At 41.8% G+C, this 19709-nt stretch overlaps 1 long non-coding RNA gene across 7 annotated transcripts in view; it reads left to right on the plus strand.

The window, feature by feature from the left end:
• LOC144304922 (uncharacterized) overlaps positions 1–19709 on the plus strand; it is a 368717-nt gene that overhangs the window by 283069 nt on the left and 65939 nt on the right. For 4 of the 7 annotated variants that reach the window (XR_013371921.1, XR_013371920.1, XR_013371923.1 and 1 more), the window contains one exon: positions 10044–13560. The exons of 2 other annotated variants lie outside the window; for them this stretch is intronic. This is a non-coding gene — a long non-coding RNA (uncharacterized LOC144304922). The remainder of the gene's footprint in view (positions 1–10043; positions 13561–19709) is intronic. One more of the 7 variants, XR_013371926.1, reaches the window with a different exon arrangement.

Genomic DNA, 19709 nt, shown 5'->3' on the forward strand with positions numbered 1-19709 from the left:
GTGAGTACTCCTAGGAGAGATGCCTATAAAGGATTGAGAGAAGGAGGATTGGGAAGAAGGGCAAGTTACACTGTGATGAGGTTGAGACAGGAGCCTCAGGCGATTTTACAGGGAGGTCTGGAGCTGGGATGGCCTTTCAGAGATGCCCCCAAATTGGAGTAAGGGTGCTGGGCTTTGTGCCCACTTATAGTCTAGGCATTAGATGTGGGCTACCCCTGAGGAAGCAGCTAAGCTTGGGCAAGGCAGCTTCCTTTGGTCAAGGGCAATTTCTGAGGAGGGTCTCAACCGTGAGCTGCCAGCAAAACGATACTTCTGGAAGCCAGAGGGGGAATGACTTTGACCTTTTTGGACCTTGGTCCAAAAGGAGGAATCTGGGTGGCACACCATAGCATTATTATTATACTCAACCAGCTGACTTTTATCTCCATACCTTCATATAAATAATTAGCTTCAGAAATATGAGAAGGAATGATACATTTAAGGGATGGTGGTGGATAATCACTTGCCCAACTGTTACAAGGATACATATAGAGTAAAGGGTTATTTGGTAAATAAATAGTAAGTCCACACTTTTATTAGAGGAGTGGGTGAAATGATTCCATGAATCTCAATAGCTATTAGAGAAATTTTTCTTAAAGTGGTAGTGGTAAGTAGGCAGGAGTAGTTCCTGCTTACCTGACCTAGTAGTAATCAAGCTGTCCAAGGTTCTCGAGAATCTTTCTGGCTTGGAGTAGAGCTCTGAATTGATTATCCTTCAGACTATGCTTGACCTTCGAGGTCTCTGGGAAACACACTATGACCCCATGATTTTCCAGTCCCCAGACACAGCTTCAGTACTCGGGCGTTCAGAAGTCTGCCTGATTCAAACCTCCCATGTCAAGAGACACTATACGAGTATAGCCTCTGGAGCCCTTAACAGTTAACCATTTCAACCTGAATGACTTCTCAAGGTCATTTCAAATCCTATACTATATTTAAATAAATAAATAAATAAACAAACAAACAAACATTATCAGAAATTCAGACAATACAGAATGATGAAATGAAGAATTAAAAATTAACTTTAGGGATCCCTGGGTGGCGCAGCGGTTTGGCGCCTGCCTTTGGCCCAGGGCGCGATCCTGGAGACCCGGGATCGAATCCCGCGTCGGGCTCCCGGTGCATGGAGCCTGCTTCTCCTTCTGCCTGTGTCTCTGCCTCTCTCTCTCTCTCTCTGTGTGACTATCATAAATAAATAAAAATTAAAAAAAAAATTAACTTTAATCCAACCACGGCTAAGCATAGTGGTATACGTTCACCCTTCTTTTTTTCCTTCTCATATGCAAGTAATATTCTAAAAAGTGATTTTACCATGGAGGCCTACAGCTTTGTATTCAAATCCTGATTCCACCACTTACTCATGTGACCTCAAGTAGTTTACTCTTGATTTTTTTGTTCATGTGTAAAATGGGAAGAATTACATTCATCTTATGGAATTTTGTTAGACTTTGAAACAAGGTGGTATATGTAAGCCTTATATTGCATCGCCTGGTACAAAACAAGCATTCAATAAATGTCATATTCTTTACTTCCCCACCCAAGGGGCTAAATTGGAAAAAACCACAAAGGATTCAACTTTGAGAACTGAGTTATGATCTAAGAAAAGCCTCCTTTAAAAGATTTCAAGCTTCATTGCTTAAATTAATTCCAAACTTTTTCAAGCTATTAAGAGGCAATGCACAATTTGATTCAGATATGTAACATGAGACTATGTAATTAAACATATATATCCTGAAATTAATTTTACATTCACTTTTATAATACAGTACACTTATATAGAATAACACATGGCTCTTGATTAAACAGCAGACTGCCATTCAGTCAAACAGCTCAAGATAGATCATAAAACGTGAAAATGCAGCATCAGCACCAAAATATGGTTATGAGGTTTTAATATTCACTTCCACACTCTTACCTAGGTAGCATAAAAATGGATGTTTCTGAGAGAAAATGTTAAGAAAATGTTAAGCATTAAGCATATCACATTTCTGCTTAAATGCTATTGAGTCATCTAGATTTATTGTAAATAAGACAAGAGGAATTTAGAGATTTGTCTTTCAAAGTAAAGTTAATTAGGACCAATATAATTTTGGTTTAAAATTTTCAATTACGGGAATAAAAAACTTTTAAAGGCATTTGAGTTTATTATTTTCTGTATTTCTTATTTTATTTTCAAAATAAAATCTACTGAACTGTGCACATATTATGATGGAAATATTTTCAAACTCTCTGAACGCTAAATAATCCAAACTCTTGCACAGTTGGGGGAGTAGGGAAAAAGGTAAATGAAATACACAGATGAACCCTTAAAGTCTGGTTTCATTCTTTAATATGATTTTCTTTCCTTCCACAAACCTTTATCTGAGCAATAAAAAAGACAGTCAAATTGGCCATTTGAGTTTCATTTTCCTCATCTTCCCATGTTGGAAGACCTTTTAGGTCTGGAAAACACTATGTTCGACTAAAGCTCATCCACGCACTGTTCCTTGCATTAAAGTCATTTTCCCTTAATCTGGATCATGCCCAAATAAGACCTTTAAATATAAACTTTTTATTGAAGTACAACGTGTTGGGAGATAATCCTCCAGGGGTCGCTCACGGTTCTGCATGCCTTGTGAGCAGAGAAGCACTGATAGCTTTTGTTCAGACTGTCTTTTCAAGGATGATTATATAGAGAACAGCCTTGGAAGGTAGTGTCTCCCTCCTAAGCAGAGGACAGGTTTGATCACTGTCTAGTATAACAAAAATATGGTGTCCATCCATGGAGGTGGGGCAGATTTGCCTGTATCCTGTTATGAGAGGTTTGGGTTTTCTGAGCTTGGGGTTCCTCAGTTGACACAAAGCATTGCATACACAGCATCCATCTGAGCCTTCCCCGTGCAATTCTGAGGAGTGGGAGCAGGGGCCATGAGAGCAAATGTTCAGCTCATGCTGCTTGCTGTACTCTGAGTAATCCACTCCTTTGTCTCTGACCCAGGGGTATCGTGTCATCTGCCAGCATGTATAAAACTGTGGCAGTATTGCAAGCAGAGTAAGTCTCGGACAGTTTACACTTCTTGACATATGATACTTTCAAAAGGTACACAAATCCTAAGAGTAAGAATAGGTGAATTTTAATGAAGTGAATGCATATAAGCAAAACCCCCCAAACAGAATATAACCAGAATCCCAGGATTCCTTTCACGTTCCTTACCAGTCATAACCCCCCTACACAAGGTAACCAACCACTATCCAGATTTCTCACACGATAGCTTAGTTTTGTCTTTCTTGAACTTGATATAAATGAAATCATACAGTGTGTGGTTTTAATTGGGTTTTGTATTGTTTATGTTGCTCAACACTATGTTTGTGGAATTCCTTCATGTTGCATGTAGTTTTTGTTTCTTCATTCTCAATACTGAATGGTATTCCATCATGTGAATATACCACATTTTTTTTAAAGATTTTATTTATTTATTTATTCATGAAAGACTGAGAGACAGAGAGAGCCAGAAACAAAGGCAGAGGGAGAAGCAGGCTCCATGCACCGGGAGCCCGATGTGGGATTCGATCCCGGGTCTCCAGGATCGCGCCCTGGGCCAAAGGCAGGCGCCAAACCGCTGCGCCACCCAGGGATCCCTATACCACATTTTCTTTTTTTTTTTTTTAATTTTTATTTATTTATTTATTTATGATAGTCACAGAGAGAGAGAGAGAGAGAGAGAGAGAGAGAGGCAGAGACATAGGCAGAGGGAGAAGCAGGCTCCATGCACCGGGAGCCTGATGTGGGATTCGATCCCGGGTCTCCAGGATCGCGCCCTGGGCCAAAGGCAGGCGCCAAACGGCTGTGCCACCCAGGGATCCCCCCTATACCACATTTTCTGAATTGCATATCTTCTTCTAAAAGCCCACAATCTTTTATTAGTAACTTTCCTATTCAACTCTTTACTTTTCACTTTTTAAAAAACATTTTATTTATTTATTTATTCATGAGAGACACGGGGAGAGGTAGAGACATAAAGGGAGAAGCAGGCTCCCTGTGGGGAGCCCAATGCAGGACTTGATCCCAGGACCCCAGGATCGTGACCTGAACTGAAGGCAGACACTCAACCACTGAGCCACCCAGGCACCTCTTTAATTGTATTTTTTTTAATTTTATTTATTTATGATAGTCACAGAGAGAGAGAGAGAGAGGCAGAGACACAGGCAGAGGGAGAAGAAGGCTCCATGCAGGGAGCCCAACGTGGGACTCGATCCCGGGTCTCCAGGATCGCGCCCTGGTCCAAAGGCAGGCGCTAAACCGCTGTGCCACCCAGGGATCCCCTTTACTTGTATTTTTTGAAGATTTTTATTTATTTGTTTATTTGTGAGAGAGAGCACAAATGGGGAGGAGAGGGGAAACATAGGCTCCCTGCCATGCAGGGTTCCATCTCAGCACCCCGGGATCATGATCTGAGCCAAAGGCAGATGCTTAGCTGACTAAGCCATCCAGGCATCCCTTTACTTTGTATTTTGGTTTTTAATGTACCTGTGTTATTTCCTATACTAGACTATTCGACCCTTGAAAACTTAAGCTTCAAGACAACCTGAGCAATATATTAATTGACCCATTCACTCATTCATTCACTCATTCATTCAATTATTCTACAAATATTCAAAGAGAGCCACTTAATGTCTACTGAATGATAGATGCTCATCCACATAACAAGTACTAGAAAACATTTGGTGAATGACTGAGTAGTTAAAAAGCAAGAAGCAAAGGGGAAGAAGGCCACAAGAAAATGGCTGAGGAAATTGACCAGAGAGACTGTGTCTTGACTAATGTAGAGTTGACTGTGTTTCATGAGGAATGAGACTAGTTTTAAACAAAGATTCAAGGACTTATATGGTAAACTGCCTTATAAAATCTTCGCAAGATTATCTTACAGGCATTTTTCAAAAGTAAACTTGTAACTTACACCTCCCCAAATTTGCTCCTCCACAAATCTTTCCCATCTCATTAAAATGCACCTCAGTCCATTCAGTTGCATCCAACATCATTTTCTTTCCCTTATTCCCCACATTCAGTGCAGCAGCCCTGTAGGCTCTATCTCTAGAGCACATTCCAAATCTGTATGTGGTTCAACTCCACCATTATTAGTCTAGTTTTGAGTTTCCTGATTTTCTCCTCTGCCCCTGCCATATAGCAACCACGGCTTCTGAGACATAAATCAGATCATATTATGTCCTTGCTTAAAACTTTGATAGTATCTCATCGCTCTCGCAACAAAATCTAAATTCTTTATTCTGGTTTTTATGGCACATTCTGAACTATGAGTTTATCTCATCCTCACTTGCTAAGTCCCAGCTACCTGGCCTTTTATTTGCCAAGCTTGTCTTGCCTTATAGCCTTTGTACTTTCTCCTGCCTGGTCCTAGATGCTTTTCTTCCTTGTTTTCACAGGAAGAATACTGACTGCTTCTTTTCAGTCAGATCACAGCTTAAATGTCACCACCTCAAAGAAACCTCTCTAAACTTCCAGTCCAAAGTAGCCATCCAGTTATTTTTTTATCACATCACCCTATTTTAATGCTGTAGGAAGCACTTTCCTTTCCTATTTTGTTTCTCATTTTTGTGTCTATTTTGTGTCTGTCTCCTTCAACTGAAATGTAAGTTTCATGAGGGCAGGGACCTAGTCTCTCTTTCTCACCAAGAAAGAAGTGGAATAAGATTAGGTAGAGACATATGGAGGCTTTCATTTTATTCACGATGTCCTGTTTCTTAAACTGACAGGTACACCAATATTCATTTTATTGCCCTTTCTATAGTATACATACATTATAGGTATTCTTTTTGCATATTTTATAATTATTTTATAATTTAAAAAGTAAAAATATAATCAAGTTAAACTATTTACTTATAACTAAAACTTCCATGTTCTGTATTCTTTTTTTTTTTTTTTCATTTTTTTTTCATGTTCTGTATTCTTGTTTGGGTAAATAATTAGTCTGATTTGTAACCTAATAGCTATAGTGCTGTGAACTCTGTTTTCTTTTTGGATTGCAATGGATTGCAATGGATTGAACCGTACTCCTCCAAAAAGATATTTTGAAGTCCTAACCTCCTATAGCTCAGAAGGTGACCTTCTTTGGAAAGAGGGCCATTTTAGATGTAACAAGTTAAGGTGAAGTCATACTAGAGAAATGGAGGCCCCTAATCCAACATGATTCATGTTCTTATAAGAAGATGGCCTTGTGAAGACAGAGATAGGAGGGTCTGAGTGATGCATTTACAAGCCAAGGAATGGCTGGAGTTACCAGATGCTAGGAGAGAAGCATAGAGCAGATTCTTTTTTAAAGTCCTCCGAAGGAAGCAATCCAACCAACACCTTGAATTTGGAATTCTGGTCTCCAGGACAGCATCTTTTTCTTGCTTTCTGCTTCCTAGTTTGCAGAAATTTGTTATGGCAATCTTGTGAAAGTAATACGGATGTGTCTGAGGGGTATAGATCAAACATGCACTTTGATGATTTAAGGTCTTTCTATGACAAGAGTGAGACCATACTGGGCCCACAATGAAATCGAGTTTCTCTACTTTTACAATTTTTTCTTTGCGCAGGCTCCAATAATGATGTAATGATAACATGGCGAGCCTGAGAACAAAACCCAAATTTAAGGGGCTTTAGAACATGCTAGGGCATAGGAGAAAATTAAATAGCTCATTTTTCCTAGAACCTTCATTGCCATTGGTTGAATCAATCACTGAGCTGCATTCATAGCTATTATTCATAGCATGTCTGGTACCATTATGACCTTTCAGATCTTATTAGTTTTGTTGAGGTTGGTAGAATTACATTTACATTGATTTCTAAAGGGTGGTATGTTTGAGAGCATGCTTGGGTGGTGTTCACCAAATGGAGTTGATGGGGTAAACACAGATAAAGAGTTAAGAATCCTCCAGAGTTGGCTGGATGATAAAGGCAAATCTTATTTAAGAATAATTGATTTATGTCACCCATAAATCTGAATTATATCTGGGAAATGCTCCTTTATATCCAATTGGTGTGTAGATAGGGTTAGAATGAGAATAATATCTAATCTCTCAAGATCACTTCTTGACCATGGAGAATAGTCCCCATTTTGTTTTTAATACAGAAATCTTGAGAAATGCCAGTGTGTGACAATAGTGCATCCTATGCTCAACTCACAATAGTCATTCAATAAGTATTAAATGATGTCACTTGGACAGAAGTCTCTGACCATGTGGGAATTTACATTCACTGTTGTAAGATTTTATCTTGAGGAGAGAAGCTTGGGAAGATGGCAGACTGAGAGGACCCTAAGCTTACCCTGTTCCATGTGTACAACTAGGTATCAATCACATCCAAGTGTATAAGGTTTTATCACTACATAAATCCCTTTGGCTTGGTCAAATGATTTTACTTGGTTGGGATTGGTGATAGCACACATGACACACTCTTAGATCAGAGTGGCCTCTGAGCCACACATGGCCAGATAACCTCTCTACAGATGACTGAAGGACTAATAGTGAAGAGTGCAGAAATTGGAAGCAAGTACACATGATTTTGAATCTTGGCTCCATTCTTTACTGGCCATTGGCCTTTAGGTAAATCACTTAAGTTTGTTGCATTTAAGATTCCTGGCCTGCAAAATGAGAATTAGTGTTAATGCCTAAATATTAGAGGTCTTGTGAGGATTAAGTGGGTGAGGATGCAGAAATGAGAGGGTGGCTGCTGTTAGAAGTGATGTCTCTATCCACTCTATGGCCTGCCAGACTGACTGACACAGAAGTTTCCTGTGAACAAGCTTTGTCAGCTCACCTGAGCCTCCATGCTTAGCATCACCAGGTGGTCACCTGCCCCGACACCTGCTCTGGCCCTTACTTGCCCTACTCCTCCTTCTCCTTCTTTCCACCCCTCTCCGCTACTCATGGATCAGTGGTGGGTTGCCAGGAAAAGGGTCAGAAGGCCAGAGGCAGTTTTAGGGGAAGCAATATCCCAACTGTACAGTAGTAGCTGCAGAGAGCCCCTGCTTCCTGGCTGTCTTCCCTCCTGCTGCTCTGATCTCTCATAAGCCTGTTTCTCCTCAACTCCCCGCAGTAACCTGTGGTTTGACCTCCTTCCCTTGCATGTTTTCCCATCATCACGGAGTCCAATACCGCAATCCCAATGCACAAGGTTCCCCATTAGAAATGATGTTATGAACAATGAGTACTGAGCCATCCAAAGGGACTATGGCAGGGGGAGCCCTGGGGCAGAATCCAGAGAACGCTTGCAGGGACAGGAGTCAACCCTCCATTGGCTGGACTCAGGGGTGGTGGGGGGAATCCTGGAGGACACCCAGGAGGGGACAGAGCAACCCGATAGCAGAGGCAGCGGACTTGGCAATGGAGCACTCCGAGGGCTCAGGGCAATGGCTCTTCACACAGAAATCCTTTAGGGGTTAGGCCGTTCCAGGCGTACGAGTGAAATACCAGCCCTGGTCCCAGACTTCTCTGTTTCCTTAACAAGTTATCCTTCCAATTTCTTTCTTTCCCCCTTTCTCCCCTTCTCTGCTTGTCTCTTGTCCACTAGGTCATCTGGAAAATGTCAAATCACACGCACTCTGGGCAAAATACCCATTCTCTCCCGTGAAGAAGCCAGATAGACAAGGACTCGGGAGATTTGAGGGGCTCTGCACTTTTTTCCACGGCTGCTGCAAGGCAGTGTCTCCCAGATCCAGAGGCTAGAAGTCTGGGGTTCAAGTGTTGGCAGGGCCACGCCCCCTCAGAAATCTACAGGGGAAGTGTCTTCCCTTGCTTCTCGCAGCTTCTGGTAGCCCTGGACATTCCATGGTTTGTGGCAACATAATCTCTGCCTCTGTCTTCGGGCTGTTCTGGGGTCTCTTTACATATCTTCCTTCTAAATTGGTGTCCAATTTCCCCATTTTATAAGGACGCCAGTTATATCCAGGTAGTGTGCCCCCTGATGATCTCATCCTAATCTGCTTAAATCTGCAAAGACCTTGTTTCCAAATAAGGTGATATTCCTCAGAACATGGTTTTAGAACTTCAACACCTCTTTCTTGAAGGGATGCCATACAACCCATAACAGTGGTCCTTCCCCACTAGGTAGCCCTTGGGTAAACAATTCATGAGGCTCTCGGTTCTTGTGCCAACACCACAGCCATGATTTAAAAACGAAGGGCCTTTGCCCTCTACTCAGACACAAAGCATGCTGGGCTAAGGACGTTTGGTCAAGTTCGGAGAGCCGCAGTGCTCACTGAGCTTCAATGCTAGAAGGCATTTCAGAAGTTTCCATTAGCCACCTACCCACTTTACAGATGAGCACACTGGAGACCCAGAGACAGGCTTTACCTGAGATCTCAGAGCTTGTAGGAACCATCGCCACGAGTAGGACCCATGCTTCTACACTGCCTTTCACTGTTCCACTCTCACGGGTAAGATGTTGGTTTAACCAATGTTGCATTTGCCTCCTTTGGGGGCCTATTTGAATCCATTTTACCTTACCTAAATCTCTGCAGACATAGCTTCCAAGATGATCCCCCAAGGAAATACTTCTCGGAGACATCAGTGTATCCAATGAGTAATAATGAGAATCAGTGGGTAAGGCATTCTAACAATCCCCAAATGTGTTTTTAACACTGTTATTGTTGTTTTAACATTGAATACACTTAACCAGGAAATTCAGACTTCTTTCTGAAGCATTCCAACTGTTGTGTTTATACCCAGTTGCCACACAACATTTGCTCCTACTGTGTTTTAGTTGGCAAGGGCTGGAGGAAGGGTTTTTGTAGCCAAGTAGCCTCAGATAGGGAATCTTTCCAATCTCCTGGGACCTGGCATAGCCCCAGAATCAATAGTCACAGGGACAGATGCCAACACTCATTTTATCCAGTGTTTTAGCTAACCTTGGACCAACCCCCTATTTAGACCCTGAACCTGGATAGGAAGAACCAGCTGAAAAAATAGAACCTTGCAAAACTTATAGATAAATAAGTGAAAGCTGCATTTTTTTTTTCCATCAGGGAAAAACGGAGGAATCCTGCAGAGGATATATTACATTTTCACTCCCTGCTCCCCCCCAAAAATCTCTCAAATGCAGCCATGATGCCAACCTCCTGAATTAAAAATGGATAAACACAGTCAATGTTTTACTATCATTACATATTTTCCAGACTACAGAATACAGAATTCTATCACCAGCACGGAGTATTTCCTACTTTCATTACACAATTTGGAGGCTGTGAAGTGAAAATACTCTTGATTTAAATAGCAGTGTATAAATCTGACATCCTTCTCTACAAGACATATATTTATTCAGCAAACTTTGACTGAGCACCTATTATGACAGACCAGCCCTGTGCTGTGCCCTGCAATGCTTAGCTGAAAGAATCTGCACCCCAGATGTGCTTACAGCTCTCCAAGGAAGACATCGCGCACCGTCGCTAGGCCACCGTGTCGCTTGCCGTAATGAAGGCGGATGGGCAAGGTTAAGGAAGTGCTCAGGAATGATTAATTCTGCCTTTGAGAGAGAAGTAGAAGATGAGAGCATGTGCCAAGAAAGGTTCAGTCCAACTGGTGTTTCAGTGAGATGGCCTCCCCGATGGTGTAGAGGCTGCTGCAGGCAACACCAACCCTCTGTGCATTGACTCTGGGCCCTCGCATATTACATGATGATTTAAAATGTTCTTCAGTGGAGTCTGTCTCTGAGGGCAGATGAGTATGGAAAGATTCTGTGTGGCCATTCTAACCTAGACCACAGTGAGAAGGCTAGGGCTCTGTGGGGCGCACCTCACCTCCGTGTAGATGGACCCGGTGCACGGTGGCTGGAGCATTTCTGATGACCCCTGCATAACATCCTGTTCAGGCACAGGCTGCAGTTGTTCCCTTGTCTGGACAAGAGCTTCTAACTGAGGATGCACGAGGAACTGACGTTGTGGGGAAGGAGAAGAAGGGATAGGGGAGAGAGTGAGACCAGAGAAGGGGAGGCTGCAGGTGTGGAACTCATCTGGCTTCATTTCAATATTGCTCTCCCAGATTCCAAATGGAAAATAGAACTGAACACCCATGATTAAAAAATGCAATACATGCTAAGAAAGTCTAAAGTAATTTACACCGGGCATTAAAGTGTTTTGCATGAGAATATAGTATGATGGAGACAACCGAAGAATTATGGCTTTCATTAAAAGGTTTGCAACTCAGTGTGCTGTGATATAACTATAGCAGTTTTTCTGTCTTGGTGATGGTTTTTTATTTTAAACACTGCCTTCCAAACCAAGGAATGCAAATGTGTCGGGAGCGCTCAGCCTGGGGGTTTTAACTTGCTGCCACCTCTTACTAATCACTTCCCTCTAGGACTTTACCTGCTGGTGCCAAGGTGAAAGGTGAGCAGTTACACCTCTATGGCCCTCAACCTCCCGTATCCTGAGCCCAGCTATAAAGTAAACTGTCATCTCTTTCTTCATTATTCAAAGTTAGCATTCGCTAGTTCAAAGCCCATTTGAGATTATGCATCAAGAATGATATACATTAAGGTTGGGATTAAAGGAAAATCAGTTACATGAAAGAAAGGTGTTTTTGCCACAAATCTTGTGTGTGCATGTCAAGAAGTATATTCATTGCCTAATTTAAAAAGAAACCAGGACAACTCCCAGAGATATATACCTGCATCTGGCCAGTCTTTCAATGAGGACGCTTTCTGTTTGAAGTTTGGCTGTGAAGTTAGAGGAAAAACATCTTTCCCTGGCTAGCACATGCTGCTTGTTTAAAAAAAAAAAAAAAAATGCTGGATGGAATTCTGATTATAGGCACTCATTAAGAGTAAAATCAAAAGTTGACTTCAACCTGAATCTGCTTAGACAGGGTAAGAAAACTGGGCTTAGCAGTAAGAGAGACAGATCTAGGCTAGCAATAGGAGGAGTTAGATGAACTTTCACAATCTCTTTTAACCCAGGGATTCCATAATTTTATCAGTTACTGCCTAACTGAATTCCTGGTCTTGCTGGCCTGTTTGGAGCAACTTTTCACTGATTTGATACAAATTTTGATGATGCTTATTTGGAATTAAGGGAATGACAAGAAGCCAGGCACTGAATTAGGTGCTTTTCACGAGTCCTCCCGTTGGATCCTCACATCAGTTCCTCGATTCAGATTATTATGAATTTCTACCACACGTCATCCTCCCCCTGCATAGTTTACCATATTCCTTGGACCTATCTTTAAATTGGGCACGTGGGGGTCTCAGATCTGATGCAAAACCAAATTTTAAACTACTGCGATCAAGTTCTGTACAATGTCTGGGACACCGTGAGCTCATGCATGTTAAACAACCCAAAATCACGATGCCTGTGTTCTGCTGGGTCAGTTTATAACCCGTACAGAGGACAGAATGTGCAAACCGTATGTGTGAAGGTGAATTTATGAAGATGCTGGGGCTCTGGAGCAACCTGGCTCCAGAGACTGAATGCCTCCTGGTTTCTGTGATGTTCCTAATTCCACCCTGGCTCCCGGCACGTCTGGCGTTAGGAATGGGTTTGATAAATGTGTGTGGAACTGAACTGAGGCACACTAACCTCTCTTCCAGGCCCCCCCTAAATCGCCCCTGGTCCTCTCGCTTCCAAATATTATGATGGGAAGGTCAGAGGGGCAAGACCTTCCCATGTGTTTCTGGCATTCCCTCTGATCAAGACTTGATAAGCCAGAGTGTTATCTGAGGCCTCCAAAGCAGATGCTCAGGACCCGGTTCCACTTTTAACTCTGAGTCAGCTTTTGCTAAAGGACTTATGGGGTCTGGATAGGAGCTCTGTGATCTGTGGGATTTGAAGAGAAGCACCCGATTCTTCTGTAACTTGGGGAGGGCGCAGAATATTGCGGTGGGCAGACACTAGTGGAAACCATACCTCTGTCTCATGGTTTTGCACCCAGCTTAGGCATCTCATCACTCCCATCTGGTTTTGCTCTTGTCTAACAAAAACATCAAAGCAGACTTGGCAAGGATCATCGCCCAAATATGCTTTCATTGTCTCTGTCAGTGAATCTCTGTCCAGTCACTAAGGGAGAATGTCTTGCTGTGGTTAATGTCACTTGTTTCGTGGAAAACACTAACTTAAGCAACTGTACCTAATCCTGAATAAATCCAATGGCTTTATAATGAAAGAGAAAACAAACATTTACAGAGTCGCTTAATTTGATCCAGGCATTTTATTTCATGCAACTCTGTTCCTAAATATCTATCTTACCGGTAAGGAAGCACAGGGTCCGAAAGATTAGACAATTTGCTCGTGATCACAGGGTGTCGTGGTGGAGCTAGTGACGGAGTTAGGATTCGTACTGAGGTCCATTTGAGAAGAGAGTCCTAGTTCTGCCGAACTCTTAAGACCTTTACTGGATCAGGAGAGACACAGAATCACTGACTCATTACTCTGCTTCTCCATCCGGACGTGGCATGAGCTACTCAGGGCTGTGTCTCTCTTCCAAGGAGGATCCACGAAGTGTTGACACTCACTTCTGTGGACGTGCACACGGACGCCCAGCTGTGTTCAGGTAAGGACCAGTGCAGGCCCACCAGCCGGCTCAGCAGCCCTGGAGAGCCTGGACGGTGGTTGCCCTTAGTGTTTCTGACCAACCCAGTGCCAGGCAGAGCCTTGAAGGTTCTAGATGGATGTGCCTGTGTCCCTCCACCTGAGAGAACCTGGCGGGGGGGGGGGGGGGGCTTGTTATCACCAGCCTGCAACCACACTTGACAAATAAACGATTCCTTTAACACTTAAAAATTATACCAAAATTGTAAGTCAAAGACACCAAGCTGAACATGATTTTAAGGTTATCCATGGCCCAGAGACTATCTTGAAATAAAGATAAGCCCCTTGGCCATTCAAATAAACTTACGGAAGCTTGCAAACTGTCCACTCTCTTGCTTGGGGAACCTAGTTAATGGGTGAAAGGAACAGAATCAGTATGCTTTTCTCTTCTGTTGGCATGCATACCTTCTTAATTAGCTTGGGCCTGAGGAGGGAGCGTGTATTTCTCAGGTTAGTTAAAAATACTATACAGTGAATACATGCATATCATCTACAGTTAACATGTGTATACACCTGAATTACTTAGCACTCAATTGACAGGAAAGTAGTCAGTTATCACCTTTATTATTTCCCATGGACAATGCGTAAGATGGAGCAGTGGCCTTGAGTTTGTTTTCAGACATGAAGAAGAAGCTAGAGCACAGAGAGGCCGACCATCTGTTTCAGAGTACCCAGCAGGTGATGAGTTCTGACACATGCTCTGGGGCTCCAGCCAGAGCCAGCTTCCTTAAATAACCAATTAAATGTCAGTAGGCAAAAATGATCCTGTAGCAGCACAAAAGGTTTTCTGAGAAAGCATGCCTATTCCTAGGTGAATTCTTACAATTACAGTTTGTAACAAAACATAAAATCTAACAAATCCGTGCTATGCAAACTCCTTCTCATTTTGTATTCATTTAACAGCATCTTGATGAAAGCTTTTGCCTGTGAAAAAGAGCTCCGTTTGATAGTTGTAGATATTTTTCTTTTCTTCCAATGTGAACATTTACTAAACATCTCTCTCTGGCACCTAACTTCTGCTCACAGCCACACTGTGAGAAATGGAACTGAAGTTCAGGAGGTTAAGTGCCTTGGATAGCGCCCTGGGGGTTAGTAAGTGACAGAGCCAGCGCCCGGTTTCAAATCTCTCGCCTAAAGCACATGCTCTTCCCAAGACTCAGCCCAGAACCTGCTCAGTAGGCTCTCTGACGGGTCCCCTACTCATGTGACTGGGAAAGGACATGAAGAACATGGAGAAAACCCAAGCTAGATTTACAGAATTTCTGACAGGCCCAAGGTTGACCTCCAATAAAATGGTGAAGTGTGCACTGGGTGGTTTGGCTGGAGGTCCAGGCTTAGCCTTCCTCAAAGGTCATTTGGACTCCGTGACTATCACCCGCAGCCCTAGAATCTCATTTCTGCCCTGTTGGCTTTTTCTTTTTTTTTTTTTTTTTAGGTTTTTTTTTTAAATAAATTAATTTTTTATTGGTGTTCAATTTACCAACATACAGAATAACACCCAGTGCCCGTCACCCATTCACTCCCACCCCCCGCCCTCCTCCCCTTCTACCACCCCTAGTTCGTTTCCCAGAGTTAGCAGTCTTTACGTTATGTCTCCCTTTCTGATATTTCCCACACATTTCTTCTCCCTTCCCTTATATTCCCTTTCACTATTATTTATATTCCCCAAATGAATGAGAACATACACTGTTTGTCCTTCTCCGATTGACTTACTTCACTCAGCATAATACCCTCCAGTTCCATCCACGTCGAACAAATGATGGGTATTTGTCGTTTCTAATGGCTGAGTAATATTCCATTGTATACATAGACCACATCTTCTTTATCCATTCATCTTTCGATGGACACCGAGGCTCCTTCCACAGTTTGGCTATTGTGGACATTGCTGCTAGAAACATCGGGGTGCAGGTGTCTCGGCGTTTCATTGCATCTGAATCTTTGGGGTAAATCCCCAACAGTGCAATTGCTGGGTCGTAGGGCAGGTCTATTTTTAACTCTTTGAGGAACCTCCACACAGTTTTCCAGAGTGGCTGCACCAGTTCACATTCCCACCAACAGTGTAAGAGGGTTCCCTTTTCTCCGCATCCTCTCCAACATTTGTGGTTTCCTGCCTTGTTAATTTTCCCCATTCTCACTGGTGTGAGGTGGTATCTCATTGTGGTTTTGATTTGTATTTCCCTGATGGCAAGTAATGCGAAGCATTTTCTCATGTGCATGTTGGCCATGTCTATGTCTTCGTCTGTGGGATTTCTCTTCATGTCTTTTGCCCATTTCATGATTGGATTGTTTGTTTCTTTGGTGTTGAGTTTAAGAAGTTCTTTATAGATCTTGGAAACTAGCCCTTTATCTGATAGGTCATTTGCAAATATCTTCTCCCATTCTGTAGGTTGTCTTTTAGTTTTGTTGACTGTATCCTTTGCTGTGCAAAAGCTTCTTATCTTGGCTTTTTTAGTCCAGATATTTTCCACCTCTCTCCATCCTCAGAATCTTCCCACTTCCAAAGTATCTATAGGTACCTGCAGATGAATAACTAGTGAATCTGATCATCCAAGACTGTTTTTGACAGTAACCCCGAGGATACATTCTTATCCATACGTGTAACTGCTAGAGTGGAAATTTCAGACATGCCAGAAAATGAGTAGAGAAATCTTAGAGGAGGAATCATGATCATATAGTACCCCACTACCGCTCCTGGATTAAACTGCATTCTGGAGTGGACATGGCTGGCCTGAGACTCCCTACAAGTGTGTGACATGCCCTTGTCTCAGACTAATCAAGTGTTAGAAAGTAGGTAGGTTGGATGATACTTTTTTGGTTGTAGGTAACAGAAACTAAAGCTAGTCTAAAGGGGAAAAAAAATTTACTCTAAGCATATAGATGTGAGAACTCGAGGAGAACCAAGCAAAGAATGGTCTCAGAACGAGGGAGAAGAGGGGCTGTTTGTGGGATGCGAGAGTAGGAGTTCAAAACCTTATCTTGCTATCCATGTGGCTTGGTTCCTAAAGTTTTGAAGAAGGAGCCAGATTGAGTCTGTCTGAGTCAGGTGATCACTTTGAGCTAATCAGCTCTAGCCTCTGAGAGTCATGAGGTCCATACATAATAAAGGGAAGGGACAAAGAAAGTTTACAAAGAAAGATTTCTACCAGGAGGCCGTAGTGACCACCCTTGAGTCAACTCTTCTCATTTCGCAGGAGTGGAAGTAGGGGCCCAGAAAGGTGAAGTGACTGCCCCCGGCCACGCACCTTGTAGTGGAGGAGCTGAACCAAAATACAGGCCCTCCTAACTCCAGGACAGTGCACTTTGATTGTCTTTCTGCTTTTGTCCTTTGCATATTTCATGCCTTCAGTCTACTTTCCTCCCTGTTGCCCTCCCACTGCTGACCCAGAAGTCTTCCAAAAGTCCAAATCTGATTGTGACACTGCTCTGCTAAGTAGTCATCTATCACTTCTAGTCCAAACTCCTTAGCACTGCATACAAAGCCCTTTTAATCCTGCCTTAAGCCCTTTTAGACTGCTTGGGCTGCTATTACAAAATACTGTGGGCCAAGTGGCTTAAGCAACAGAAATTTTCTCGCAGTGCTGGTGGTTGGGAAGTTAAAGCTTAAGGTGACAGCAAAGTAGGCTTTATTTTGAAGTCTTGTTCCTTGGCAAGTGTGTGGTAGGAGCCTCACTATGTGTTCACATGACCTCTTTGAATGCTCAAGGAGAGAGAGAACTCTGGTGTCTCTTCTTTTTATAAGGACATAAGCCCTCTTGTATTAGGGCCCCATCTTTATGATCTCATTTAACCTTAATTACCTATATAAAAGCCCTATATCCAAATATAGTTACTTTGGGGTTTGGGGTTTCAGCATACGAATTTTGAGGGAACACAAGTCAGTCCACAACATGCAGCTTGTCCCATTCTTCAACACGATCTCTCTCTTCCCCATTCTCTTTACATTAACTCACTGGACCTACTGCACCCCAATCCCACAAGCCTTGCTCCTTAAAATCCCCTCCTGTTGCAATGTACTCTGCTCTTTGTTTTCTGCTTGTGCTCAAGTCCCAACTCAATGGTTGTTGCACTATGAAAGCTTATGGATGGACATCCTCTGAGTAGATGCTCTCCACATGCTCTTTCAGCACTGCCATGCATGTGCGTTACTTGTGTGTCCTGTGCGCAGACCATGTGTATATATCATTGCATTTGCCACATTCTATTCCAGTTACTTAGTTCACGCATTGGTCTCTCCAAATAGAATGTGAAATCTTAGAGGGCAGGACCTGTCATTGATTTAATCTTTTCTCCCTATTGTTTGGCACATGGGTAGGTACTGAATAAGTGTTGGTTGAACAAAAAGGCACCATGATTATAAACAAAGCAAGACTGGTTACTGTACTCTTTGCCTTTATTTCATCACCATCTCTTTCAGGGGGAAAAAAATTCATGAGCCATGAGGGCATATGTGTATCAGGATTTGAAGGGGAAAGCAAAGAGTAGAAATTAGAATATTTTTCTAAAGTGATCAGGAAAGCAGAACTTTGCTTATTCACTAATGACAATGGGGAGACCCAATTCAGATTATAAGATTTTGCATAGTGGGTCCCTTGTGCATAGACAAGGGATGAATTTATCATACTCTTTCACATTGTTCTCTAATATTGCTCCGAGACTACACAGAAACTGCAATGGGAGATCTCACAAAGCACCTCAATAGGCAGATGAGAAACAAACATGATAAAATACAAGAGTACCACACCAGAAGACTCACTTTTTCATTCATTTTGACAAGGGTAATGTAGTTTTAATTACTAATGATAATATATATTGCCTACTAGTAAATGACTTGTGGTGTGTTTTGTAAACCTTTCATCTTAGAACACGCCAGTGCTCCCAAATTTGTTCATTAAACCTTTGCAACAAACCAAGAGCTTATTGGCTGTTAGGAAAAAAATGAGTCAGTGAATTAGCAAAAAGAAATTAATAACTTTGTACTGTAGCAATTGTATACTTTGAAAAGTAGAGGGCAAGATGCAGTGGTCTTTTATAATATTTTTATTTAATTGGAATATTATGGTTTCAAAATTAATAAATTGAACAAAGGCCATATTCAAACCTATCTCAAAATGATTGAATAATTCTTGTCTCATTTTCAAGGTCAAAGAAGTGGTATATAAAATGTGTTTGCCAGACAAGCTGGCAGAGACAGACAACAGTTTTATTTGGTTTACATTTATAATTTGTAGCACTCAATGCTCCTATTGATGTGTGTTTTTCTTCATAACAAATCATGCACAATTATCAATAAGAATTCAAAGAATGCTGCTAAGGTGTGAAATCATACAAATCATCCTACTGCAAAGAAAAGGCCCTGGAGGTGAACAGTATATTGAATTTTTCAAAGGAAAATTATGTGTTTGTGAGTGTGTGTCACTTGATGAAATGATTGTCATGGAAAATTAAATTTCACCTTGAAAGAAATGAGTAACAATGAAAAAAATCACCATAAATTCTCTCTGTATGAAGGGATTGTAACTTTTTATAAAGGAATTTTTCTCTAAGCCTCTAATCATAGTATATGATACATGTCAACTACACTTATGTTCACATATGGGTTGATGTAAATATACATCATTCTTATCAGCACTATATTATTTGGACCTACTACAGAGTCATTGCAAAGGGAAGTACAGAACTTTGGCATGATCTAATTTTGTGCCCCTCACAGTACGGCCCATGGACAGCCTATATTAGAATCCACTAGGACACGTGTTGAAAACACAGCTTTCCAAGTTCTAAACAAGGCCTGTTGAATCAGAATCTCAGAGGTCAATCTTATAATGAGGCAAGTTAGGGCAACACTTGCCCCAGCTAATTTAGACACGATTTATTTACAAACCATCTACTTGATTTCAGGACATTGGGATAGTGACATCGAGTGATGCCTGACAAATTCACTGATGCTCAAAAGGCTTTTGAGACTTGGAAAAAAAAGCCTCAATACAAAATGCTTTTCAAAGAAATTGGGTTTCAGTATTATTAGGTATTGTATTTATTGTAAATGGAGACATAAATGAGTACTAATAAATTCAATAAGAAGCATTCATGAAAAAGTTATTATTCACAACA

The sequence above is a fragment of the Canis aureus genome, chromosome 34 (genome assembly GCF_053574225.1).
Source record: "Canis aureus isolate CA01 chromosome 34, VMU_Caureus_v.1.0, whole genome shotgun sequence".
NCBI lineage: Eukaryota > Metazoa > Chordata > Mammalia > Carnivora > Canidae > Canis > Canis aureus.